This window comes from Acanthopagrus latus, chromosome 1 (assembly GCF_904848185.1).
Source record: "Acanthopagrus latus isolate v.2019 chromosome 1, fAcaLat1.1, whole genome shotgun sequence".
NCBI classification, from domain to species: Eukaryota; Metazoa; Chordata; class Actinopteri; order Spariformes; family Sparidae; genus Acanthopagrus; species Acanthopagrus latus.
This window is the reverse complement of record NC_051039.1, coordinates 27,500,389-27,525,993: the sequence shown is the minus strand read 5'-3', so window position 1 is coordinate 27,525,993 and position 25,605 is coordinate 27,500,389. Positions and strand designations below refer to the sequence as shown.

Sequence of the window (25,605 nt, the reverse complement as noted above, 5' to 3'; positions counted from 1 at the left end):
GAGGAGGATAGAAGGCAGAAAGAGAGAGTGTGAGGGAGGGAGGTATGTCGTGCTCGCCAAACCACTCAGCAAGACTCTGATTTATTTGGCAACTGCTCGATGGTGGTCCGGTGTACAAGAGGCCACCTACACCAGCGTCCGACCTCCGACCCGCCTCGAACTCAGCTGCCCTTGCTAAATCTACAGGCAGACGGGAGGGATGAGCTGTTATCGGGGGGAGAACACTCACACAAAGACACACATGCTTTCATTTAGGCCACGGCAAAGACACGCACAGGTGTGTGTGTGTGCATGTAACCAGCCCCACATACAGTATGTGAATGCAACACATGGACGTCTTTAGATAAGGAAGGAAGCAGATTTCACAGGATGGAGAACAAAGACAAGATGAGATGCCAGTGAGCCTGTTTCAATTTGACATTATTTGTGGTTATAAAGCTCCTATAAACTGTATTTTTCTATAACATTAAATATTCATGAAAATATGGAAGTTAAAGTATGGGACTAAAAACTCAGAGTTAAAACCCAATTGCAATTAATTAGTGGTAGTAATTTGCCTTCAGTGACTAAGATGCTTTGCAGGTGATGTTTAAAAAGCAGTCCACTGGTCTGGTGTTGCACTCCTGTAACACTGATGGACTCATGAGTAGTTTAAAAACAAGAGGCAGAAATGTTGCATTTCGCTATTCCACACATCCTTCTTCCTTTTCAAAAACAGTTGCCTACATTACCCACAATGCAACTTAGCCACTGAGTGACAAAACTAGAGGCAATTTATCAAATTACATGTAGCTTCCCCTGAAGCTATAAAAGGCTTTATATAACATTTTTTTCACACAATACAGTAGTATCAGACCTGTAAACATGCTTTAATGTGTATAATTGTTGGCGTTATCCTTTAATCAGAACTATGATTCTATCAAAACAAAAAGACATTTTCATGGAAAATCAGGTTAACCAAGCTATATCAACATAAAAACTTGTTTTCTCACCAACTCCATTAATATTTAGCCATGCAGCCAGTTTTCTTTTGCTTTGGACACATTTTGAGACATCTGCTGCTGAGATTTATGCATCCAGTACAAAGATGAATGGTATTTCTTCTGATGGTCTCACAGTATAGAAAATCTTAATTTGAGTAGTTCACCAGCAGCTCGTTTTTCAGAAGAAGAACATACATGTTTGATTTGAATAAACATTCCTGTTCACGGTCAGCTCAGTGGCCGAGTCAGAAAAAGAGGAACACGGTTTCTTTTTTCAAAAGTGAATTTTCAATGCTTGCACCACAAATAAACTTCATGTATCCCCATTATAAGTGGGACATCTCAAAACCTGGAAATATAAAGCCACAACTAGCTACATGTAGAGATACCTCTAGAGCAGGGGTGTCCAAGCTTTTTCCGTAAAAAGAGCCAAAACTGAAACTTAAGAATGGGCCCAGGCCCAAGAATATGTGCCTGTTGTATTGTATAGTTAAAGGGATAGCTTGGGTCCTTTAATGCGGGGTTATATGAGGTTCCTAACCCCTGGTCAGTGACATTTAACATTATTGGCATTTTATATCACTGTCGAACAGCTGCAGAAGGTCCGACCCAAACAGCTGACCCCCAGAGTAACGCAGTGCACAGTAGACACAGCTAACATTATAAATGGAGTGTAGGGAAACAACAATGTTGGCGTTCCATCAGTCATATCTTATGTCCTGTGTTGCAGAGATGTCTACTGAAGCATGCTAACCAGCTAGCCCCGTCCCATCCCCTATAGTGTCACAGCTAACTGAGCAGAGATTCTAAAAAGCAGATACAGTTAGCAACAGTTACTGGTTACTTGATGTGGTATGCACCTTTAAGAGCATTTTGCCTCACAAAAAATATTTTTATATTACATTTACATTTTTTAAAGTAATTTTTTTTATTAAATTTCTCTAGAAACACGCCTTGCGAGTCAAATTGAATGTAATGGTTGGCCAAATTGCAATTTGGGTGAAAGGACCCTTTAATGTGCTCAAAACCTTGTCCTCCTACTTTTACCCTCAGTCCCTCATTCTCCTTTTCAGCCATACAGATGATTCTGAGCTGTGACCTTGGACAGACACACACACACAGACACACACACACAGTCACACGTCCATCTGCTTGCACTTAGAATGGACTAACTCTCATTCCCTCTCTCACTCTTTCCCTCTCTCCCCCCAGTCTCGTCTCTTCCTCCCTTTGTCGTCCCTATTGTTGTTTCCATTCCTTTGAAACTTAAAAATATCCCACCCCGATTGTGTTCTGTACATTTTGTTACCATGGTGATTGCCATGTAGAGCAAGCAAAATGAGCGTGTGTGTGTGTTTGCGTGTGTGTGTATGCATGTATAATGTGTCTGTGTGCCAGTAGCAGTACTATCAGCCAAGCCCAGATTCTAAAGCTATTTTCTGAGGAAACAACAATAAAAGGAGAAACACCCACCATCCCCTTTCTTTAGTCTTTCTCCCCCTATTTTCTCTCTTCTTCTCATCTTTCTCATTCGCAATCTTTTTTTCTGGCCCTCCTCGCTCTCCTTCATCCCTATCTCTCTCCACTGCCCCATTCCTTTATCTCTCTCGTGCCCTTCCATCCAGCCCCTCCCTCTCTGCGCCAGCCTTCAAACACCCTCCATCGCCCACCTGCACCCCATGGCAACAGCCAAGAGAGGGAGCGAGGAGGAGAAAGTCAGAGGGAGATTGACAGGCGGTGTTACAGAAGGTCTTGCGGGAGTTGTTCTGGTAGCAGTGATACTGAGCGTATGGCCAGCCTCAACTGGCCCACACACTGCAGCCCACTGATGACAGCAGCATCAATATGTCGGCTTCTGCCTCAGCACCACCAGCGGCCTGAGAAAGCCACACGCAGCATGGCGTGGAACCAGTTTAATGAGGGTGTACCCCTCTGAACTCATTTTTGTTTTTTTTTCTGCGTGTGTTTATTTGTGCGCTGGTCATGAACGAGGATTCATATTTTATGATTTGATGATGCCTCCTTTTGAAATATGTGCATGTGTAACTACTTGCCGACGAGTTCACACACACGCCTCAGTAAATGCGTACACGCATTTGGTGATGGATGGATATTTCAATTTTGTGTGTATTCTTGTGTGTCATCAAATTAAATTCATATTATTCTGCCCTGTGATGTTCCCTCCTGTTTTGTGTACGTGTAATCATGCACATATGCTGCTCTGCGAGTGTTTGTCTGTGTTTAAAACCACGCAAGAGTTCATTCCTGCTGATCAAGGGAGCAATAGGCTCTTTTAATGCAGGGGTGGTCCCCATGTGCATCCACCACCCTGGGCTGATCAAGGGCACAGCAGCATGGGAGGAGCAGCCAAAAAGGCCTGGTGGGTCTGTTCATCTCACTGAGTCAGCTTGTAGAAAAAAGTGGATCTCAGCAGCCTATTACACTTAGGCGGGGATTACTGAAAACCACAGAATGATATTGATTGATACATTTCTTCTTGGTTTCAGTCTGTTAGGTGATAATATAGACCCTCGGGGAGTTATCTGAGACACGCAAGAAACTGCTGAAACAGAGAGAGAGAGGAGCATCTGCCAAAATACAGGATCTCATGTTTCTGCCCAATGTAGACACTTGGCTTGGGTGTTAAATATATTTTTTTAAATTGTTTTTTATTTATTTATTTATTTTTTGTTATGACTTATGTCTTATTTTTGTAGCTTTGGCTCTTGCTTTTGTTAGTTATGCAAAAAAAAATGTACTCACAAAAGAAACTGCTGACACCCGAGAACACACTGACATCATTATGACAGTCCACCAGGACAAAAAACAGTGGTGAGGGGTGAGACCATCAGACTTGTGGACAAACCAACAGTTACGACTTATTTATTTGGAAGTAAACGCGGAATCTTAATTGTGATACATGTTTAAAACGAGATGTTAATATTTGCTAATTGATTGATGATAATAATTTGACTGTTTGAATAATATTAACCATAACCGTCATTTTCTTTTGGTTTTCACTGCAACGTCAGGAAGAAGTAACAGTGCCCCTTCAAAAAAGAAAACAAAAACAAAACCCCACAAAAAAGATAATAACAGCTAGCTTGTTTAGATTTGTATGTGTTAACAACCAGGTTAGAGTTAGAGTAACTTGCCATTGCTGCGAGCTTGGAGGTTCTTTTCTAACAGTGACATGTTTATTATGGATCGCACTGTTTTTCTTTCAAGAACCATCATACTCTACCTCTGATCGGTTGCCTTCCTCTGTTATATTCTCTACACTTGACTCAAAGTTTAATTCATAGTTTTTCATGGTTCTGATATTCTTGCAGTTCTGATACGGTGGTTAATAAGCTGTAGTTTTCCTCCTTTCCCATCTTCTGCTGGTGCTTTGGGTTATTCATCCTGTGGAGCAGCTCTTCACTGCCAGAGTGTCTCTAGGCAAGGCACAGCTGACAGGCTCGGTGTCCACAGCGAGCTGCTGCCAGGCTGCCCTACCACTGGGCCGCTTATTAGCACTGAGACACCACAGCTGTGAAAGCTGAAGAGGTCTGTGTGTTGTCCAGGGAAACTACAGCTCACAATCCACTGTATCAAGAAAAATATGCACACAACCCATTAACACCAGACAACCACTGGACATTGAGATAGGAAATACCTTTCTGTTGCTAATGAATTCTATGCTCATTTGTAGTTGAATTCAAAAGTAAATTCATGATTTTTTCCCATCCATCTTGATGTCCAGCAGACTACTACGACCATAAACATCACTCTCAAATTCATTCAATCTTTTCAATTTGACGAAGGTGTCTATCAGTTGAACTTTATTCTTGCCGTCTCCTACGTATTGGACATATCTAGCATGGAGTACCAGGACCATGAAGCTGTTGGCATATGAAAATGAAAGCCACAAGCCGATCAGAGTAGGAATAGGGGGGTTTTGCAAGAAAACCAGCAGGATCCATAAAAATGAGTAGACAGGTATTTTTTGAAAAAGCTAAGCAATTGACGACAGGAGAGGAGAATGTTGACTGAAATTGCTGGCCAGTGATCAATAGTAATCAATTCTTTATTTGATGTTAACTGATGGTTTGTCCACTTGTGGCAAGTGCAACTTAGCTGCCAACTGCTCCACTGTGTTCACCTGCTAGTTGCCTTCGTTGTCCGTCTGTCTGGATATCATACAGTGCATTTATCACAGCAATCCCCCTGAAAATAGCTGCGTGCTGCTGCTGGAAACAAGGTTGTTAAGAACGGCGAAGAACAGGGAACTGTAGAGTTGGGTCTGTCCCTATAGCAACACCTTTTACAGTCAACACAGCTATTTCCCTCCCTGTTAACATCAAAATATTGACTAGTGCAGCTTTAAGGGAAAAGGCCGGTTAAAGTGAGAAAAATAAACCATGTCCATGCCTATTGTGTGTGTGTATCAACAGAGAAAACCAGGTACCCAACTGTAGCAGTATCGAGGGGCGATAATGTAGCTCAGTGCTGTCAGTCCCAGCTCGCCAGTCACATTTAAGACAGTGGATAGTGTGTGTATTCCGATAAGCTTCTTCCAGGAAGTCCTGTGTTTCCTCGGTTAGTAATTACCTCTCCTGGAGACTGACCAGGGCAAGAAATAAATCTAGACGTGTGTGGACTGGATAATGGGAGATGTAGAAGGATGATGGCTTTAGCTTGTGGTAGAGGTGGCTCACACACATGCGAGCACACACACGTAGAAACAATATTCCTCGATCTACCGAAACAGGGATTTGAGACAGGAGCTTACTCCTTAGCTGACTGATGAACCCCTGTTAGCAAGTCCTGCAGCCAAATACAGCCTCCGACAGCCTCCAGCCTGCGTATATGTGTGCGCCCTGCAGATATAATGTATCTCCATTCTCTGCTTCTCTAATACTTGTACAGTAGCACCGTGCAGCCATTGAGCTACAGAGCCTGATCACTTCTGATACTGCCTCTCTCTCCCGCACCTTCCCAATCCCTTCAAACAAACTTGTTTTAATGAAAATACATTCCTGAGTTTGGTGGATTTAGCGGATTTTCCTCCCACTCTCATCTCTCCTCCTCGCTCCAGGATTTGTGTGGGGGTTTGGACGGGGGAAAGTGCTGAAGGTCCAGCTGGAGCAGCAGTGGCAGCAGCCCATTTTAAGAAGTGCTGACGCCAAAGCACCGAGCATTGCTATGTGCATTCAAGTAATGAGGAATGCATCTCCAACCGGCTTAGAGAGCAGCAGAAAGAGGTAGGGTGGGGTGGAGAATCAGGTGGAGGCGTAGGGGGGAGAAAGAGAAATTAAGGGAGATAGCAGAAGGAGGAAAGTAAAGAAAAAGAAAAGAAAAACAAGAGGAATAAGAGAGGTATAGAAGACTTAGAGTCAAACACTATATTGCACCTTCACCTGCCCGAGTAAACAGTCAAAGTCTCCCTTGTTGTTTCTACCAGACTACTGAATCTTATTTCTAGACACTGGTACTGAGTGGAGAATGAACCTAGTTTATCTGTCTCTCTTCATGAAAAAGGCACAAGTAGTTCTGACTAAGCAATGTGTTTGCTCAACTAGACATGAAGGACATGATCAAATCGGCGTGGCAGCACACCGTGCACATCAGTAAATGTATTACTCTGCCATTTAATACAACCATTCGGAAATGGATCTTAACCACTTCATTTGCAGGAGCTCTCCAACGTATTTATATCAAGTGATCCATCTGGTCCATCCAAGTGGTCTAATAGTTTTATTGAATCAGTTGTCCTCATTAAATACAATTCATGGTGCTGCTAAGCGTTACCAGATGGTATGCTAATTTGACAATTTTTTGACACTTATATCAGTAGATGTTTGAACTTCACATAGTTACAATAGCACGATCTGGATCCTCGCGTGACCTCCTTCCAGCCAATCGTACTTATCGTAGGCTGTGGTGTTGAAAGTGATTTGTTTTCCTTCCACTGATCAACACTCATTCAAGGCTGAAACGTTCTCACTGAGGCATGCTGTGTTCAAGGCGAGTTGTATTTAATGTACTTTGTTTTTCACATTTATGCACGTTTGTTCTCGCGGTTATGACACAGAGGATGAATTCCCTTGAGTACAATAATTTTAAGCCTACGGTACGGTACGTGTTTCCCATCTGGCTTCATGAGGTTGCTGCTAATTGCTGATGTTTCCTTAGACAGGAGTTTACCGACACACCTCGCTTGTTATTCAGTTATCAGTCAGACCCCACGTATTTCCAGGGAAACAGAAATAACATTAACGATTTTTGAGAGCTAATTGCTGTAGAACATAAATGAAATTTGTTTTTTGAATATCTTTCATTTTGTTGGTAACTATTATATAATGGCAAAATTACTAGTTTGAGATGTACCTTTATTAGTGGTACATCATGATGCAGTCAGGACCCAGGTGCCTGCGCTGAGGTTCATAAGCATCACTGTCTGTATTATTATAAGCATGCAGGGTGTCAGCCTATATTTTTTTGGAGTGAAGAATGGGTTGTTCCATTAAGGCCAACACAAAAATGAATACTATGAATCCTTATTTTGTCTCAGAATACAGTCCAGAAAGAAAGGAGTTTTTTGTTAACTGAAAGTCATACTTGGTGGTTTATGCACATCGATACAATTATTCAAAAGCCTATAAGCAATGACATATGGTAACAAAATGGTGGGGACCGGATCAACCCACAGACATTCCGAGACCACAATAATCCACTGCAGATGATGCCTGACACACACATGTGCGCCATGAGGACAGTGGCTTTGATGGAAACCCTCACCGCCACACAGCCATGACCATTATTTCTTGCACTCTGATTTATTGTACAATCATTCTTGATTTTATTGCTAATTTATGACATCATGAATGTGAGGGAAACCCTTCCTGAATATACCTTAAAATCATGTGAATGCAGCAAGTGCGTACTTTTGATTTCAACTCAGACAAATAAAAAGTCACATTGTAAGCCAACTGGCAGCGACGTGCCTTCTGGTCGGTTAATGTGAGGAGTGACAGCAGCTCCGGAAACGGCGACGCGCCGGGCCAAGCCACAACTTTCTCCTTCTCGTGGCTGCTACACACATATCCTCAAACTCTACAAATTTCCCAGCATCCATCTATCAATCCATGCATCCATCCATCCATGCGTCAACTTGCCAAACCCTCAAACCTCATTCGCAGGGAACGACTTGTTAAAGTGTTGACCTCCTACACAGTTGTGAGTCGCGGTGGAATCCCCTTTCCTGAAGATTTGTGGGGTAAGCCTGACAGGCCAGAGATCTGTTGGAAAACCACTGGCATGAGGACAGGAAGGGGGGAGCTGTCACTGATGAGACCGGTTGCACTAATGAAGGCTAAAGGTTCACAAAAAGGGGAATACTGTGGTATCAGTATTCCGAGTTACAATTATATGAAAGCATGGACAATTAAAGAAAAAGGTGAGAAGCTGGAATGAAAAAGAACACAAGGCACTCACTGTATACACTTCATACATGCAAAAATCAAATCCAATGCAAACACAAACTTGCATGAGTCCTATGGGGGCTTGGTGATTGAACAAATGAGAGAGGCGAGGACACTGAACATCAACTGGTGTCTCTCACTGTTGACTGCCGTCCATAGTGTCTGCTCAGAGAGGGAAGAGTCGTCCGCTTCTCCAGCTGTCCCTTGTCATCCTCCAGCGTCCTTGACTCTCCACTTCAGGCAGCTCTCGGCCCCACGGGAGCCCCGGGCACTGCCAGCTGAGCCACCCTGTCGACAGCTCTCTCCCGCGGTTCGCCATTTGGCGCCTCTCTTTGTACCCTGGAACAGACAGGAAGAACACATCACCCCTGAAGATAAGCATGGGAACATTTCATCATGGGGAGCACAGGTGACAATGCTGGTCGCAGACAGGTAGATATATTCTATTATTCACAGCCCAGCAAGGGCGTCAGATCTCCCTGGCGGTCGCTACAGAGGCCGGTGTCAGGGGTGACATCAAAAAGACAAGGGCTCGGTGACAGCCGCCGACTACGCTGCTGTCGAGGTAATTCCCAGGTGCCCCGGCAAGGGTCCCTTCTCTGGAGGCAGCAGTGGGATCAGGGAAGGTCACCTGGCAACACAGGTCAAAGCTTTGATCCAATCAGAGGAAAATCCAGCAGGGAAGGGCTTTTATGAGGGAGGGGCAGAGGGAAATGGTCGGCTGTCATTTTGTATTTCAGAAGCAAAACATGCGCGCCGAAGGAAGGCAGGCAGCAGCGCCTTCATTATTTAATACACAGCTCGCTTTAGATGCTTCTGGACTAAAACACAGGGTGGAAACAAAAAAGGACCCATGATAACCGTTATTATTAAACTGCATATTTTATGAGGCCCCTCCCGATTAGAAAGTCAATTGCCGGTTATGTATTCACACAGGCAGTGAAAAGGCACTGAGAAAGTGACCCTCAAGCTTGACCTCACACGCTTTGAACTTTTTCTCCTCACCCCCACCCTCCCTCCTGTCTCTCTCTTTCTCCCTCTATTTCTCCCTGCACTTGGTCCCCGGGAATGAATGCTTTGATTCGGCCGTCCAGCTGCATAAGTAAACCACATTACATTTTAGGAATGTAAATAGCAGAAAGTGCTTTTGTGAAAAATTCATTGGATGCTCCCGACTGGACCACATAATTATTTAGAGAGCATATTTAAATACCTCTTACGATTATGGAGGAATGCACGCAATTTCCCTTTCGATGTCCTAACCGGTCATTTGGTCTGGAGATAGGAGGTCACGGAGACAGAGTGGGAAACTATAGAAATGCTGGCAGTGAACCGTGGCGAGGGAGATGATCTGTTCAAGAGTTCCAGAATGCTCTCTGGACCCCAAACGAGAGCCAGTGTCTATTACTGGAGGATCATATATATCCACACGGCACCCAGCGAGAGCTCCAGGCCGACACAGCTGCAGACGGGCTGCGATATCAACTGAATATCATCCGTCAGGGATTTTAGACACTATTTGCCAGGACCGTCAGCAGAATGCAGCGTCATCCCTCTCATGGGCTAAACAGACGCGTTTAGCTGGAAAACATACATGCGCTTGTGCAACGTCAGATATGATTCCCGTCATGATAACTCTGGTACACGAGTGATATGCTGAGCCGTGCGTATTTTCACAAAGATCAAGTGTATACTTCGCGCCGCACTCCACTTCTGCCATGTGCAGGCGCTTCGCTGTGCTCAGATCGGCTGCCATCGCTCATCACTTCCTCCACTCTGCGAACTTCACACACAGACAGGGCTGACTTCCTGTCTGTCTGGGAGGTTGTCTGTCTCAGGGGGAAGGGGACATGCATCTGGAATGACAGGATCGCACTGTGTGTTTGTGTGCGTGTGTGTGCACGTGTGTGAGAAGGTATGTGTATTCGTATATCCACAGCTAAGCATACAATGATTCTGATTTGGAAGATACAATCACCTTCAAACACGGAGCTGTGTCTCTCCTCATGTCCTCCTCATGTCCTCTACCACATATCCTGTTGTTGTGCAGACTAACAAAGGTACAGATTCCGAAGCACCCCCCCCCAACACACACAAGATCAAATGCAGCAACACTGACAAGCAAACATCTCGGCGGCGAACACAAAACATCCCCAAAGGTAGAAGGATAAGATATGAGTGAATGTGTGGATAACTGTGATCTCTTTCTCTGTCAAACATCAGTGTCCTCTCCCAAGACAAGAGATTGGTGACAAGACACAAAAACACACTCAGACAATAAACGCCGTTATTGAGGAGGCGACTGAGGGATGATAATTAATGGCGAGCATGCAGCAGGACAACGATGCTCTCCAAAGACTAGCCCGCTGTCCCCCAGGGGACAGGATGGGGCTTCAATTAACTGACAGGCGGACGTATTAGAATTTCTATCATGGGCCTTGGTGGGCTGGTGAGATGCAGGACTACAATGCTTTGAAAACCAGTGTGGTTTCCCCCATCAAACACGTCCTCTAGGTCCTTTGATCTGCTGGGTGGTATGTGTCCTTGGAGATACGTGTCTGCTTCCTCAAAGCTCTTTGTTGCCAGCACCTCATTTTCCTGCACTGAGTTTCAGTGCTACAGCAGCAGCAGGCTCAGCTGCATTCATTCTCACACAACAGAAAGAGCAAGTCCACATCATGTGGCACCAGGTGATTTAAACATGCATGATGAATACACCAGTGGTATGCATGTGTGTGTGTGTGTGTGTGTGTGTGTGTGTGTGTGTGTGTGTGTGTGTACGTGTGCGCACACTGCAGGTGATATCATCCAAAAACATACAGTAGCTACTTTTTTTGGATGTACACACAAAATCTCACTTGAGTAAAGCCACAGTCAAATAAAAATGTGCGCCATATTTTCCAGGCCAAGTGAGCCTGCTAATACCACTTACCTGGACCGGTTCCAGACCTCTGAATTGCCGCCTACATCTCTAATTTGTTTAGCATTTCACAGAAGTCTGGTGTCGTGCCCACTGCCGGCTTTTCAGCCAGTTGTAGAAGCAGTTGACTAATCAGAGCTTTGTGTGCAGGATTAAGAACAGATATGTCATCTTTCCTCGTAGCCAGCAGTGTGACCTGCCTAGCTATATCCAATAAAAACAGCAAAAGAGAAACTGACACAAAGATGGTGACCAATCCGGAAGACACTGACACATCTGTACAGGTTGCTTATATCTCTATTAACAGATATCTGCATATGAAGGCAGAATGTGTATGCACGATTTCAGTATTGGAAGCGCTCTAGTTTCTGTTTGAAGTCCTTTAGTAGTATTGACCCATCATGTTCTGTGTGAGAACAAACTGGAATTGGAGGACGTTTTTTTTTTATTCTTCTTTATTGGCTCTATTTTTATTTATCTGCATTCATATGCAAACATCTGTTGATAGAGATCGGCTGAAGCATCCTATAGCAACACAAACTGTCATGTTTCAAGTTGCTAATCAGACTGTATATTATTGTACGACCAAGACACAAAAGTGGCTGTTACATTAGCTGGCTACATTGATAGCATCACTGGACAATAGTCGATGAGTTCAGAGACTGAGGTTGCTGAAACAGACCTAATAACTCTTAAATCAACATATTTCTATGGTCAACTGAGAATATAGTCCACTTGACAGATCACTTGCTACTGGTTTGTTAGGGCAGAACAAAACAAAATAACTCCCCTGAACAAGCAACTGGCTGCGATGAACACAGTGTCAGACCGAATGAATGATGTGAAATCATCAGGCTACCACTACACATGCTTTTACACCAAAAGCCTCAAGTGTTACAATGCACCACATGACATGGAGCAAGAACTTCAGTGGGAAAGTGTAAATGTTTCTAACAAGATGTTCAGTTTCCTTGCCACAAAGAGTGCTACAACGCTTGTGAAAACATTGTCGTCTGTGGCTCCAGAAGAACCTTCCTGAAGTTCCAAACATGACCAAGGATGGTGTTTGGACTGTTGGTATATGTCTGTCATTGGCCGACTATTTCAGTCAGCATTCTCCTCGCTTCTGATGTCTGTGTGTTACTGCCCTCAAAATCCAACAACCTCCAAGTTAGCAAACTACACGCTGAAAATGTCCAGTTACTCTTTCGCTGCACGAACCTAAACAATGTAGCTGTTGTTACCTTTTCTCGCCACATCCATATTATCCTCACCCTTACACTATTTTGCAGGGGCGCTGTAGCTGCATCCTGGAGCCACCCAAGACGGTTGTGACTGTTTTTTAAAAAATACTTACAAGCCAGAGTGTATTATTTTGATCAGAGTGGGATTTGGTACAGCGTGACCTGTCCTCAGTCCTCTGTCCACACTGATCTGATGTGACAACTTCTGACCATTGTTTGTTTTGTTTTCATCTCTCTTGAATCCACCAACTTTAAGCAAGTGCAAAATACATAATTGCTGCAATTTGCAGATTTATCCTTTTAGTGGGTAGTTTGGCTTTTTCATGTTTTGCAGCTACATTTTCACTAAATTGAACTAATGTGTAGCCATCCATGGCGCACACGCATTGGTCGAATGGCTGTCTATTTTTGTGCGTCTGTCAATGTAGAAAGTTCTGTAACCACACTCTTCTTAATGAGTTAATGAGAGAGGATGGAGATAACACGCCAGAAATTTAATTTTCTGACTATTCACGTTCCATCATAATCCGCAGCTGCTTTGTAAGATGGGCTTGCATCACGCACGGCGCCTCAGTCTACACTCTACATCGAGCAGCTTGTACAGTGCATGCTTACGTATTTGATGTTGTGAGACCTCCTAGAATCAACTGCAAAGAATCAGGAGTGATGCCTTGTGGGGTAAAAGCCAAGCGGCCTCCTTGCCTCTGCCAGAAACCCCCCACATGATCACTGACGTCAGCAGGCGTTCTCACCAGCCGGCTCTCCCTTGAACTGCTGGGTCAGTTTCCTGTTAGGCCCTGACACAATATGCATGAATGCTCCATCTCACAGTGCTGCCTCCCTGTGAAGTGGTGTTCAGGTTACATTCCTCCCAGCTAAAGCCCTTAGCCCTCCCCAGCCACAGCAGATCTGTAAACTGTTTACACTTCACTTCCCACACCTGGACGAGGGCCAAGGCAAACCTGGAACGGGGCCCAAGAGAAGGAACCGGCAGATAGGGCCTTAGATTTCAGCAGGAGCGGACTGATTGTGTCTTGGGCTGGAGTGGAGTATTGACTCACCACAACCGCCAACACCACCCCACTCTCTCCTTTCTCTCTCCTAAAGGAAGAGTAGAAAAGGAGATTTGGAGTGGAAACAGATCCATGTGTTCAACAGTCTGCTGGCCCGAAAAACTAAGACAAAGTGTTCCCTCATCACAAAGAATGTCTCTGATCTGCAGTGACTAAACACAGGTTATTCATTTGGATGCTTTAAATGGGAAGTTTGCATTTGCGCACAACGCTCCTTTTCCTCTCTCGACTCTCTATCTCTCTCTGAATGCAATTACCGTTTCCTTGAAATCACAGTAGCAAATCCGCCGCTGATGCACAGGTGCTCCGGCGTACGTCACCGCTCGAGCCCCAGTGGGGATATCACTACTAAGTTGCACTTAAGCCACACACCACTTCTGCCATGTCAGTCTTCATGTGCGCCACACCTCATGTAAATGCAAGTCCAATCCCTGACATATTGTGCAAGCGTGATGTAAGTCTAAGACAGAAAGAAATCCTCTGTCCCCCTGGTGCTCGCAGTGAAGCTCTAAGAACGAGGAAAACAGGCAGGAGAAAGGATGAGGGAGGACCAGCTGTATGTACTTTATGATAAAAAAAACTAAAAAAAAACTGAATTACTTGGTGTAGAAAGAGCTGGGGACTTCAGAGAGGAGGACAGAGATATACGCTGTGGCAAACACTTAAATAGAAACTATCTTGTGGAGGGATAATATGCAAAAGTGTGCCATCTGAATTGCAATTACTATGTTTGATTACTATATTTACAACTGAAACTATGTGAGAGCGCAGTACATGAAAGAAACACAGTGGGGGAGGGGTGTGAAATTAAAGAGAGACCTACATTTCATATAAAGCTCCTGTGTTTTCAATAAAGTCATCTATAAAACATACTGTAGCCCTTTACAAAGCAGTGAGGGGAGGGGATACATCCAAATGTAGTGGACTCTCTCAAAGCCACGCTACTTAATACAACACAAGCGGGGGAAAAAATATGTCAACCACATTGCCAGTACAAGCCTGGCCCGGACGATTAATTGCCCCTGTGTCCAATTTGCTGTCTTCTATGTAAGTGACAGAGGCAAAGAAAGGAATTTTCTACGACTGGAATTAGGAGAAGATGAGAGAGGGAGACACGGAGCAAGAGAGAGAGAGAGAGTGTAAACCCGTAGCCCCAAACTAGCATGTCCTGCAGTGACATGTATATTGAATACCAATCAGAGACATGGGGCTTGCCAGCCCCGGCGCAGCACTCATTTCCAATGCACACACTGTAGCTCAATCAGTAGGGCCCTGGCGGATAAAAAGGGATCGCTTGCCTGGCTCTCTGAATATTAGCTAATGCCACATTTGCAAGTCTTCAAGAGCAAAGGCAGAGTGGGTGAGTGGGGGGCAAAGAGAGAGATGAGGGAGATACAGAGGGATGAAGAAACAGAGGGGTGTGAAGAGGGGGTGATAAAGACAGAAATAGAGAGAAAGCAAGAGAAGGAGGAGAGAAATGAAAAAAAAACTATGGTGTGTTTGGGACTGTGGAAAAAAAGAGAGATTATTCCTTGCAATAAAAAAAAGCTGTGAATGGCTTTGTAGTGCACGAGCGATGGAAGTGATGCCTGGATGGGGATTACGCTCTTTTCATCATAAAGCCCCATCTGGTATACTAGCAAGACCACGTCTGTCCAGGCCTCTCGCCCTTTAAAGTGCCGGCTTGGGTTACACATCAATCCAGTCCAATTGCAGCTGTGCCGGGAAAATAAGGCAGAGTAGTTCTGCACATACATGGCAAAGCACAAGCTAACATGCACACAGACAGACGCAGGAGGAACACACCGAAAGTGCTCATCAATTGCAGAACTGTGAGCACATATGCAAATAGACAGATGGATGAACAGGAAGGTGGACTGAAGGAATAAGCAGACATAGAGATTTCTCTCTTTCTCTCTCTCACGCACACACACACACACACACACACACACACACACACCCTCTTGTCCCCATGTGCAAAGTCCCACAGAAACAATGGTAAAACACAAAAAGGACAGCTCTGTTTTTGAAGCATGCCTATTTCTGACTTGAAAGAGCCAACCATAATTAAAACCAATGGGCAGCAATGCGAGATAAATGAATAGCAGAGTGCTCACCAGACCCCTCCTCATCTTTTAACTAAACCACTGGTCCGGTGTCTGACAGATGTTCCGGCTCCATTTGATGTGAGCATGTGCATGCTTGTGTGTGTGTGTGTGTATTTCTATGAGTCTGATGGGCAGGACAATACCATTTGTCATTTCCCTCATCTCTTTTCTACTGAGATCCATCATGGCCGCTCACATACATAAACCCATCATGGTCATGATAGGAACCAGATTAGCTTTCCACAGTGGCTGCATGTACAACACATACAGGCACATGGTACAGCACAAGTCCAGTAAGATATATTCTACTTCTTTAAAGGCTGGCTTTGCAGCAATGATATCATAACTACTGTAGTTAGGAGTTGTAGTATCTGGTATTCTATCTAGAGATCTAATTAAAAACATATGTAATATACACTATATTGTGTCTTTTATCATCTGAATATTAGGCTGTTGGTGCATTAAACCATACATGTGTTTTGGGAAGCCATGAACTGGATTTATTAAATATTCAAACACCAAGAATATTTAAAGAGTAATTAGATAATTCTATGGCGAGTCATGCGAGGTGGAGAGCTGAAAACTAGATAAAGTAGTAAATCATTAAAATTGTTTCAGAGCTTAACTCAAGACAATAATGAAGATGGATTTAAATCCCACTACACCTCCAAATCATCCCTTTTTCACACTTGTTCTTTAAAGGAGATGTGATTCGACTGATAGGTCACATTCCTCCTGCAGATGTACAATTAATCTTTTTAAAAGAGACATCTGCCTTTCAGCCACAAATGATATTCGATGTCACACATTAACTTGAAGGACGTGATTCACTTTCTAGCTATGCTAGACCTTTAATTCTCCTGTCTAAATTGGCTGGGGAGGACGGTGCTTCATCTTTAGACCGTGTCATCCTCACATTGGGCCTCATCACTGGAAGAAAGGCCCACCATCATTATCTCATGATCTGCCTATTTCTAGGCGTCCCTAGACCAATAGGATATGAACAAAGAGGATACTATTACAGCTGGATAAAGATAAATGAAACTCAATTTCACTGGAATTAAAACAAGCTTTTGATTCGTTTGAAACAAGAAAACGATAATAAGGAATTCAATTGGATTTGTTGGGCATTAAAGGTAGTTTGGGCTCTCCTTTGACCATTCTGGATGAAGAAATTAATGCAGCTTCTCTCTCAAAGTGCCTTCAAAATAATGAACAATGGAGGGAGAGAGACAGAGAGAGAGAGAGATTGAGATAGGGAGGGGTGGTAACGTTATGACTCTATTGAAAATTGTGCTGTTAACAAATTGGTGGGTCTCAGCTGCTTTCCGAGACTCCAGCCTCCAGGTGCATTTGTCTGCCTGTTCGTCTGTCTCCTGCTTCATTGTAGTGCTCCTTTCAATGCCGGACCTTCAGTTGTATCCGGACAGCCCAAATGACAACGCTGCCGGCAAGAGAGAGGTAGTTGACGGGAGAGGAGTGAATAAAAAGGAGCACAAATCACCGCTCCACCCGCCTCCACCCCCTTTCCCCTCCTCCCCTGTCAGCCGGTCTGGACAGCCCGGGGGAGATCAAACCTGTTTGTAATCCCGCTCTTCCTCTTCATGTCTGTGTGTTTACAACATGACCACATCGCTGCTGTACACACTGTCACAGCTCTGTCTGTGGTCCACGTCCCTCTCTATTAAATCAGATGGAGCAAGGTGGGAAAGAAATGGGATGCATTCATTGTCCTTGGCTGACAACTTCTCAGAGAGACAGATGCACAGTGCTAGCTTTTTTGCCCTGCACTGACAACTGATGGGCAATTAATTTGCAACCACTACTTCCCCCATCTTCACATGGTCATAATAGACGTTTCCAGGCTGGGTTGTGTATGAGCAGTGAAGTGTCTGCTGTATGACTGTCATCAGATGGTTTGTTCTAGCTCTGGTGACTTCTTCTGAGGAATGCTGGCTAACTGTGAGGAATGACATTTTCCTCTGGAGCAGGCTGGGGGCCTTGTTTCTTTTTCGTCCATGCTCGGGTTCTTTTCAAATGCAGTAATTTGCGGAAGGGGACCCCAGTCATAGATCACAGGATCTGGATTTGTGGGGTTGGTGGGCAGGGGGAACGGCCTTTGGGGGGGTGCAACCCTGGAACTTATTCAATGAAAACCGCATGGCTTTTAATGGGCAACCTCTGGGTGGTCCAATCAACCTCAAGATGACATTTAGTGACACATGTGTCTCTGGAGATTGATTTCAGCCCTTGATTCGCAGCTTATTATGGCTCTTTCTTAGGATGTTTCAAGTTTGTGATTTATCTGGACAACGGTTGATTACATGATGATGTATATGAAATCCAAGCAGGTTGTGTTGGGTTTCCTTTGTGGCTTCCTTGACGTCTTCATCAAACCAGCTTGGGTCGCACTTTGGATCTTTGGAAAAGGCGTGGAAAAGACAAAAACAAGAATCTAATAGACGCTTTTGACATTTGTAAGAAAGGCTTAATCCTGCATGTAAACACGTCTCTAATTCTTTCCTCACAACACATTACTCGCGTTCAAACTCCACCATTCACAGCGAACACAATGCTCTTCACATCGTCCCGAGCCTCAAGGTCAGAAAGTAAACAGGATGGCGCAGAGCTCACCACATCTGACCCCAGTCGCCAAAATGTTACTAATCTGCATCACAAGAACAGCAATCATCTCACTTCAGCGGTTTTCCTGCTACAAACCCTCTCACCCTGCAACAATCTGACATCATTGTCCGCAGACTCCCCAGAACACTTGTGGTGTGTACTTTCAAAGAAATGGGAAAACCCCTTCCCTCCAACTTGGAATTGACCATGAATAAGCAACTTTTCATTGGTAAGGTGGTTTCACATGAGTGAGTGACTGGTTTTTTGAGCAAAATGACATCCACACCCATCAAGATGCTTCAGTCCATGAAGTCAGGCTCACCCTAACCCTAGGGTAGATGTTAAGCATGGATGAAAAAATATAGTATAGTAAGTCTATTTAGAGTTTGTGTGTGATTTAAACTCCTAAGGTAACAGTCAGATGGTCACTGATTTTTTTTTTACTTTGGTTGGCATCAGCTTGGATTGTAGTTGATTTGGGGTTGCATGAAGATTGAACAAGTGAAGCTGTAATGCTGGTTGCCATTGCAAATTATTTAATAGTCCAGCAATCAGATTGCAGTGATGAGTTGCTCATTGTATTTTTGCCTAAATCCAGTTTCCCATCATTCAGCTGCAACACACAGTCTGTCTGACAAGGCCTCACAAAGAGTGTTTTTTGTCTTACTTAAAGCCTGTGACCTGAGAATAACTTCCAAACTATGACAACTCTGAATTCACTCAGAAAAGGGGGCCATGTAAAAGTAATACATAACCCGCTATTATTACATAAATTACTTCAAAACCATCATTGTTTCATGTTTTATCCCACTGTTAGTGGCTGAAATATCAATCCACAACATCATAAACAACACTGAATAAAACGTCAAAAAGTCAGTTGTGCTCACTGTCAGTGAGGTCCAAACTCACCACAGATTTAAATTTCTCTGCATTGTGTGAAACCAACAGCCTGTTGTAAATTACCCAAAACACAATTAAATAAACTGGTATGGGACAAAAACATGGGCAATATTTTTGGTTTAAGCTTTACATTACCAAACAGACCTCGCCTCAAAATGACAAAACTGTTGGTTTCAACAGTCTTTGGAACAAGACAATGACCCTAAGACCAGCTCACTGGGCTGATCATCTCACAGTGGAACCACCATTTGCAAAATTGTTCAACTAAAGAGAACATTTCAAAAGAAAAAAACATACTGATATCCAGCCAGGAGCTAATAAATGTGGTTTTGCCATGCTGACAACCTGCATTTAATTCTCAAGTTTGAAGAGTCAAACACAACCACAACTGGGGGTCAGTCTGCCGAATGGTGTCCCACAGAGACCCCATGATAGAGGGACTGGAGTGAGCGAAGGAGGGGTAAGAAAGGGTATGAAAAGGTTTAGTGCTCAAATCAACTGCTATTACATATAAATGCAAATCATAATCATCTAATGAACAGGCCGGCAGAAAGATATTAGTGTTAATCGTAGACAGCTACAATTTGATGGGTTGAAATAATAAAGCTTAAGAGTACGCTGACCATAATAGCTACCTGCAGTGCTTGGAAAAAAACCAGAGTGCGCCCCCACCAAGCCCTCCATCTTTCATGGAGCTACAAACAGCCCCGGCTTCTCCTTTGGTCAGCCAGCAGCAAAAAGAAAAGAAAATCCTCCCCTGGGTTTGAAATAAAAGGCCTGAATCAAACTAACACCGGGAGAGTTTTTCATTCACTTTGCTACCTGCAGTTTCTGTGTATCAGCCCCTTCTACTCCTGGTCCACATCCCGCAGTGAAATGAATACAAAATTACATTTAAGTTAATGCTAAATGACATTTCCCCTCTTTTCACATTATTTCTCGAGCTTTTCGTTGTGGTTCTTGTGACTGTTGCCTATTAGTAAAAACCACCTGCAGGAGTGATTTGCCAATTTGGTAAAGTGCACCTGAATTGACCGATAGCTTTGAACTACATCCCGAAACGCCGTATAAGCTATATTAATGGCAATGTTCAATAACTGCGTGCCAACAGTGAAGATAAATAATGCATTATTACTTTGTATTGATAGCAGCAAAGAATTGCGGCTCTAACAGCATCAGACATGACGGAGACCCCCTACCTGGCAGCCCCTGTATCCACGACCCCCGCTGTTTGTGTATTGTCGAACCATGGCAGCCCATTGACAGCCTCCCCCGGATTGCCAATTTCCCGTTGGTGGTCCATGGTTTCGCCTGTCCTTTCTCAGCATTGTGCAACTGGAATAGGTGCGTCCTCCCCTGTTCACGCTGCGGTTGTAGCTCCACGATCTGATTGGACGGCGCTAAGCGAGACTTCATCAGGAGAACATCCCTGTCGTCATGACAACTTGCCAATATCCCAACAGGGGTGTGTTTGTGGGAGGGTGGGGTGGCGGAGCATGGTTGCATTCTCGCCTCCGACTGGAACACGACAACGATTCATTTTACATCATCGTTACCTCACTGCTCGCTTCCCTCTCGTCAGTCCTAGCGCGCTAAGCTAATCTGTTCAGTTAGCGATCTCGGAGAGTGTATGGGCCACTCTGCCACAATCTGTGCGTCTCCAACCAGCTGTCCCATCAGGGTTTCTCAGCCCAATGTCTCGCACCACGGGATACCAAATCAGCTTAAAACGATGGCCATAATCACTACTCCGTCACACGAGATTCAGGATTCCGGTAGCAGATACAAAGACTTCTTACTCTTACAAAAAAGTTTGTTCTTCAAATATCTGAGACGAATACTGCATAATCTTCTTTCATCTCAAAAAAGAAAAAAGATTTTTACAAAGGGGACTGCAGTTTGGTAACTTGAGAGAAACTTTTGAGAAAGACATTTCACTCTCTATCCTCAAATGGCCTTTGTCATTGTACCCCAACACTTCTCACCCACATCCTTCCAATGAAAGTCTGAGGACAAGTTAAAGACTGAGGACTAAAAAGACCTTTGTTCGAGCTTATCGTTCTGCTAACTCAACATACAGTTTAGTTCAAAGAAAGAAAGCAAATCCCACAGAATGAGGCTGGAACAGAGCAAAAGAGATCAACAAAAGATGGAAAAAAGAGAGAAAAGAGGGGGAAAGTGAGAGGAAAGTAAAAGCAAGGCATTATCTTGTTGTCAGCCATGCTATCAGCCGCACAAACAGATGAATGTTTGGCGGGTGAGACACCTGCTGTGCTGCTAGCCTGCTAACGCGCGATTAGCCCAGAGCAGGCGGCTGGTTCCCAGGGTTCTTTCCCAGTTACCTCCTGCCGAGCTGGAGACGTTGACCTTGGCCACTGCTGGAGCTCTCCTCCCCTGCTAGGAGTGAATGGCAAGCTGGGACGGAGGGCCCTAGCCTCCGTACTCCTTTGATTGCTAATCCCCCAAACATTGTGCACCACCCGGCACCCTACCTGGCCTTCTAGCCGGAGGCGGCTTGGTGGTGGCCATTGAAAGCAGGTGATGAATGGGGTATAGCTGCTGGAAGCCAGGCTCCCCGGGTAGCAGAGGAGCTCTGCAGGCCAACAAAGCTGCTTAAAACAGTCCAGTGTGGTTCTCATCTGTTTTGGTGGATTTCGGAAGAAAGAAGGATGCCCCCGCTTAGTCCTTGGTATTCTAAGTCTTGATCAGTAGATAGCCTTTTCCAAAAACAGCCATCGTAAAGAGTATTGGGTATTCACAAAATGTAAACAAGTGCGTGATACAGGATACCAGTCAGCAGATTCTCGCAAACTATTACAAGGAAGGACAAGTAGATAAACACAAAAGCTGACACTTAAAAAGAAAATCATAATACTGCTGCTAACCGGAGGAGCCGGCGAAAATTGATCAAGCGTGGTTTGAAGGAAGACATGGACCTCTTAAAGCGATAGCATCCTTTTTATTCTAACCACCGCCCAGCATGGGTTAGAGCTTGAGTATAAACCCATGACAATGTATTGATAGTGTGTAAGTCCTTAGTATTTTATTCTGTGTATAGAGTCGCTGACAGTGCCTTGATCATTTCGATGGTGACTATCGCACGGATATAATCTGTAGAAATTCTAAATGGCATTCCTAAAAAAAACGATTTCTCATGAAAACTTTGCAAAAATATTCCTCAGGACAGACTAACAATAGCTAGATATTGTGTAGAATTCACCATGACAAACAGAAAGAACCAATACAATAACTGTTCTCACAGGGCAATGGCGGTAACACTCGATTCTGCCAATTCAGATTTTCACCTCGGTGACATAGAATCCCAAATCGTTCCCCAATACATTTCAGAGGCGGCGGCGGGAAAAAAAAAAAAAAAAAAAAAGAAGAAGAAGAGCGACGCCACGGAGTGAAAAAATGAAAACACAAACCTTCTCATTGTAACGTCAGCAGCATGTTCAGGAGAGACTGCTGGATGCCAGACTCTTAAGGGGACCGGAGCTGAATTCAATGCCTCTTGTCAGGAGAGCTTGATGTGATTATCGCCCCCTGCTAGGGCAGGGATAGTGAAGTTGTCTGGCGCTGGCAAGGACGCTCAAACAGCACTGCGGGATGCCCTCTCGCTGTCCCCACTCCAGGAACATCGCTCCGGACGCAACAGGGGGTGGGAAACATCCACCATCTTCACCAAAGTGTGTGTGTGTGCATGTGCGCATGTGTGAATTCACATGTTGACATGATTTTTCTGCAGCTCATCACTGTTGTTCCTGCTGATGCTATAGCAGCAAATGGGTGGGGGCTTAGACAAGATGGGCCCCTTTACTGACCCCAGAAAATTTTGTGTTCAAGGTCAAGGTGCTGCTCACTGGCCACTTATGGGCTTATGACTTTTTAATGCATTACGCCTCAGTGTTTGAAGCAATTTTAAGGTATTCCCTAGCGTGTGAACATATTTGTGTTTGTCTGTGAGTGAATAAAAATCATTGTTCGGTACGCCTTAGGAATATTCCCCTCCCCCTCTTCTCTCCACTGAGGAGTCAGTCGCTCCCGGCTCGTATCGACAGACCCTCTGCTGACTATTGATCTATGAATTTGTACAAAATGATAATAACAATATGTCTTTTTCAGTAGTGGGATTATGATGTCTATTTAATTTTTTCATCTCTTGTGTGTATCTCCTTTTAAATGCCTGTGCATCAGCAGTCAAGTACAGAGAAAACATTTTGAATCTTGTGTTGAATCCTGTGGTCGGGTCACTGCAGTGATTCTTGCACTACTACACATGAACACACCACCCTGGGCTTTAAGCTCTGAAAGAATGCCATTGAGCACAGAAATTATGTGCTCAAAATGTAAACAATGCATAAATAAAACAGAGAAAAGGCCTCAGGATAATGAAAGTTTCTCCTCAGGACATGCTTTAGCATGCAGAAAGGAACACGAAGAGCACAGCTGGCATAAAAAGACAAGTCAGACGACAGAAACAGGCGGCTCAGTATGTGACACAGTGACATACATATTCAATCTGACTGGCGATGCATTCCTATGTGCTTTGACCACCCAGGCATGAGATCAGGAGAGTACCCCCTTTTGGGTTATCAGGGCATTTCTGCAGATTTCCCCACATTGTACCACCCCTCCCGCCCCCTTCGCCTTCTGTGCTGTCCCCCTGGAGGCAAAGGGGGCAAAATAAGACTTCAAAGAAACTCCAAAATAGTCCTGACACAAACTCATTTCCTCATGTTACATGAAGGGGGCTGGCAGGCTCGCTAGACTGCTCTGACTCTGGTATGTCAGCCTCCTGCCCTGCGCTACCTCATAACAAGCGGCGGTGACGGGATGCCATTTTGACTGAGCGATTATGGACAGTCTGACATCGACTTAAAAGGAGCCAGATGGGGGGAGAATTTACAAGGTCCTATCCGTGGGTCATGCTGGGCTCAGATGAGATGAGGAAATGGGAGCTCATTTAAGGGGATGCTATTAGCAGTGAAGGACCACAAATGACTGCAGCTTGGAACTATATTAAGATGAAGCAACGGAGGGCGGGATAGCCCGCACATTCAGCTGTTAAAACTTAGCTGTGATGTTTTAACCTGAAAACGTGCTAGGTTAAGAGGAATGGTGTAAATACATATGTGAAAGGGTCTGTTCACATATTTCTTCACTTACTTTGATTAGTACGGTGTATTTGATATCACTGTGTTGGTGTTGTTACCACATCATGATTAATGTTTCTCCAGGACCATAACGTCAACTTAGAGGAGAACAAAGTCCACACCTGAAGCAAGTATTGTGAACTGTATGGGACCCTCACTCAGGAGACTGGGGTTCATCTTATTACACTGTTTTCTTTTTTACTCCAAGTTAGCAAATTCTGGTCAATTTCTTCAGATTTTGGTCAGTGTATGGTTAGGTTTAGCCAACAAAAATGTTTAGTTTGGCTTAAATTAAACCCCTTCCACTTCTTCAATTTGTGTATTTTTCATAAAGCTTTCACATGATTGGTCAGTGACAATGATAGCCCTGGAACAACGCCAAAAAGGTAACATCAGATTGTGGTGCAGATAGTTTTAGTTTCATGGTCCAAGGTTTTGAGATATCTGCTTATAAAAAGTCCAAAATAATGGAGGTCAATGGAATGTATTTTGTGCTGTTAAACTGGACATAGTTCCTGTAAAATTTGTTGAGAGCTGAATTTGAGGATTATCCACAGTAATCTGGGACATTTGTTGTACTGTTTTAAGCAGCACAAATTAAATTAAATTCCTCTCCATTGTACCGTATGGAGGATGAAATACAATACTAAATATACTTTTTTTTTCATCTTGCTGTCTTGGGTTTAAAGACAACTCCTATAACATTGTGACACTCACAATCGTCAGTTTTTAAATTAAAAAAAAAGTATCACAATCAATTCAGCATTATGAATATTTTTTTTATTTCACGCATGTTTCTTCCTGGGACTGACATTATCCACAGTGCAGCTCAACTGACTGTAGCTTGAGTGTGCTATGCTAGCAGCGCCCCAATGTGGCATAGAGCCACTAGCCTCAAACTGCAAGAAAATGGGGTCCAGTAACAGAGGGCCAGTAAACTCACTTTTCTCCTCTCACTTTTCATTTTCAAACTCGTAGTCTTCAGACCCAACCAATGCTGACTCGAGTGACATCACCTGAGGCAATGTCTCAGACTTAACACAGCTCCCACTGCAGCGCTAAAAGTATTTGGCAGAGTTCGCCTTAAAATATAATAATATCCTATCTTGACCATCATACTTATGTTATCA

General features: G+C 44.0%; 1 protein-coding gene across 1 annotated transcript in view; it reads right to left on the bottom strand.

The window, feature by feature from the left end:
- Positions 1–22,015, bottom strand: part of LOC119026192 (axin-2-like) — an 84,651-nt gene extending 62,636 nt beyond the window's left edge. Inside the window, exons 1-2 of the mRNA XM_037110377.1 lie at positions 21,662–22,015; positions 8,590–8,788 (exon numbers count right to left, since the gene is read on the bottom strand). The gene's annotated coding sequence lies outside the window, so the exon portion shown is untranslated. The remainder of the gene's footprint in view (positions 1–8,589; positions 8,789–21,661) is intronic.
- Positions 22,016–25,605: the final 3,590 nt, after the last annotated feature.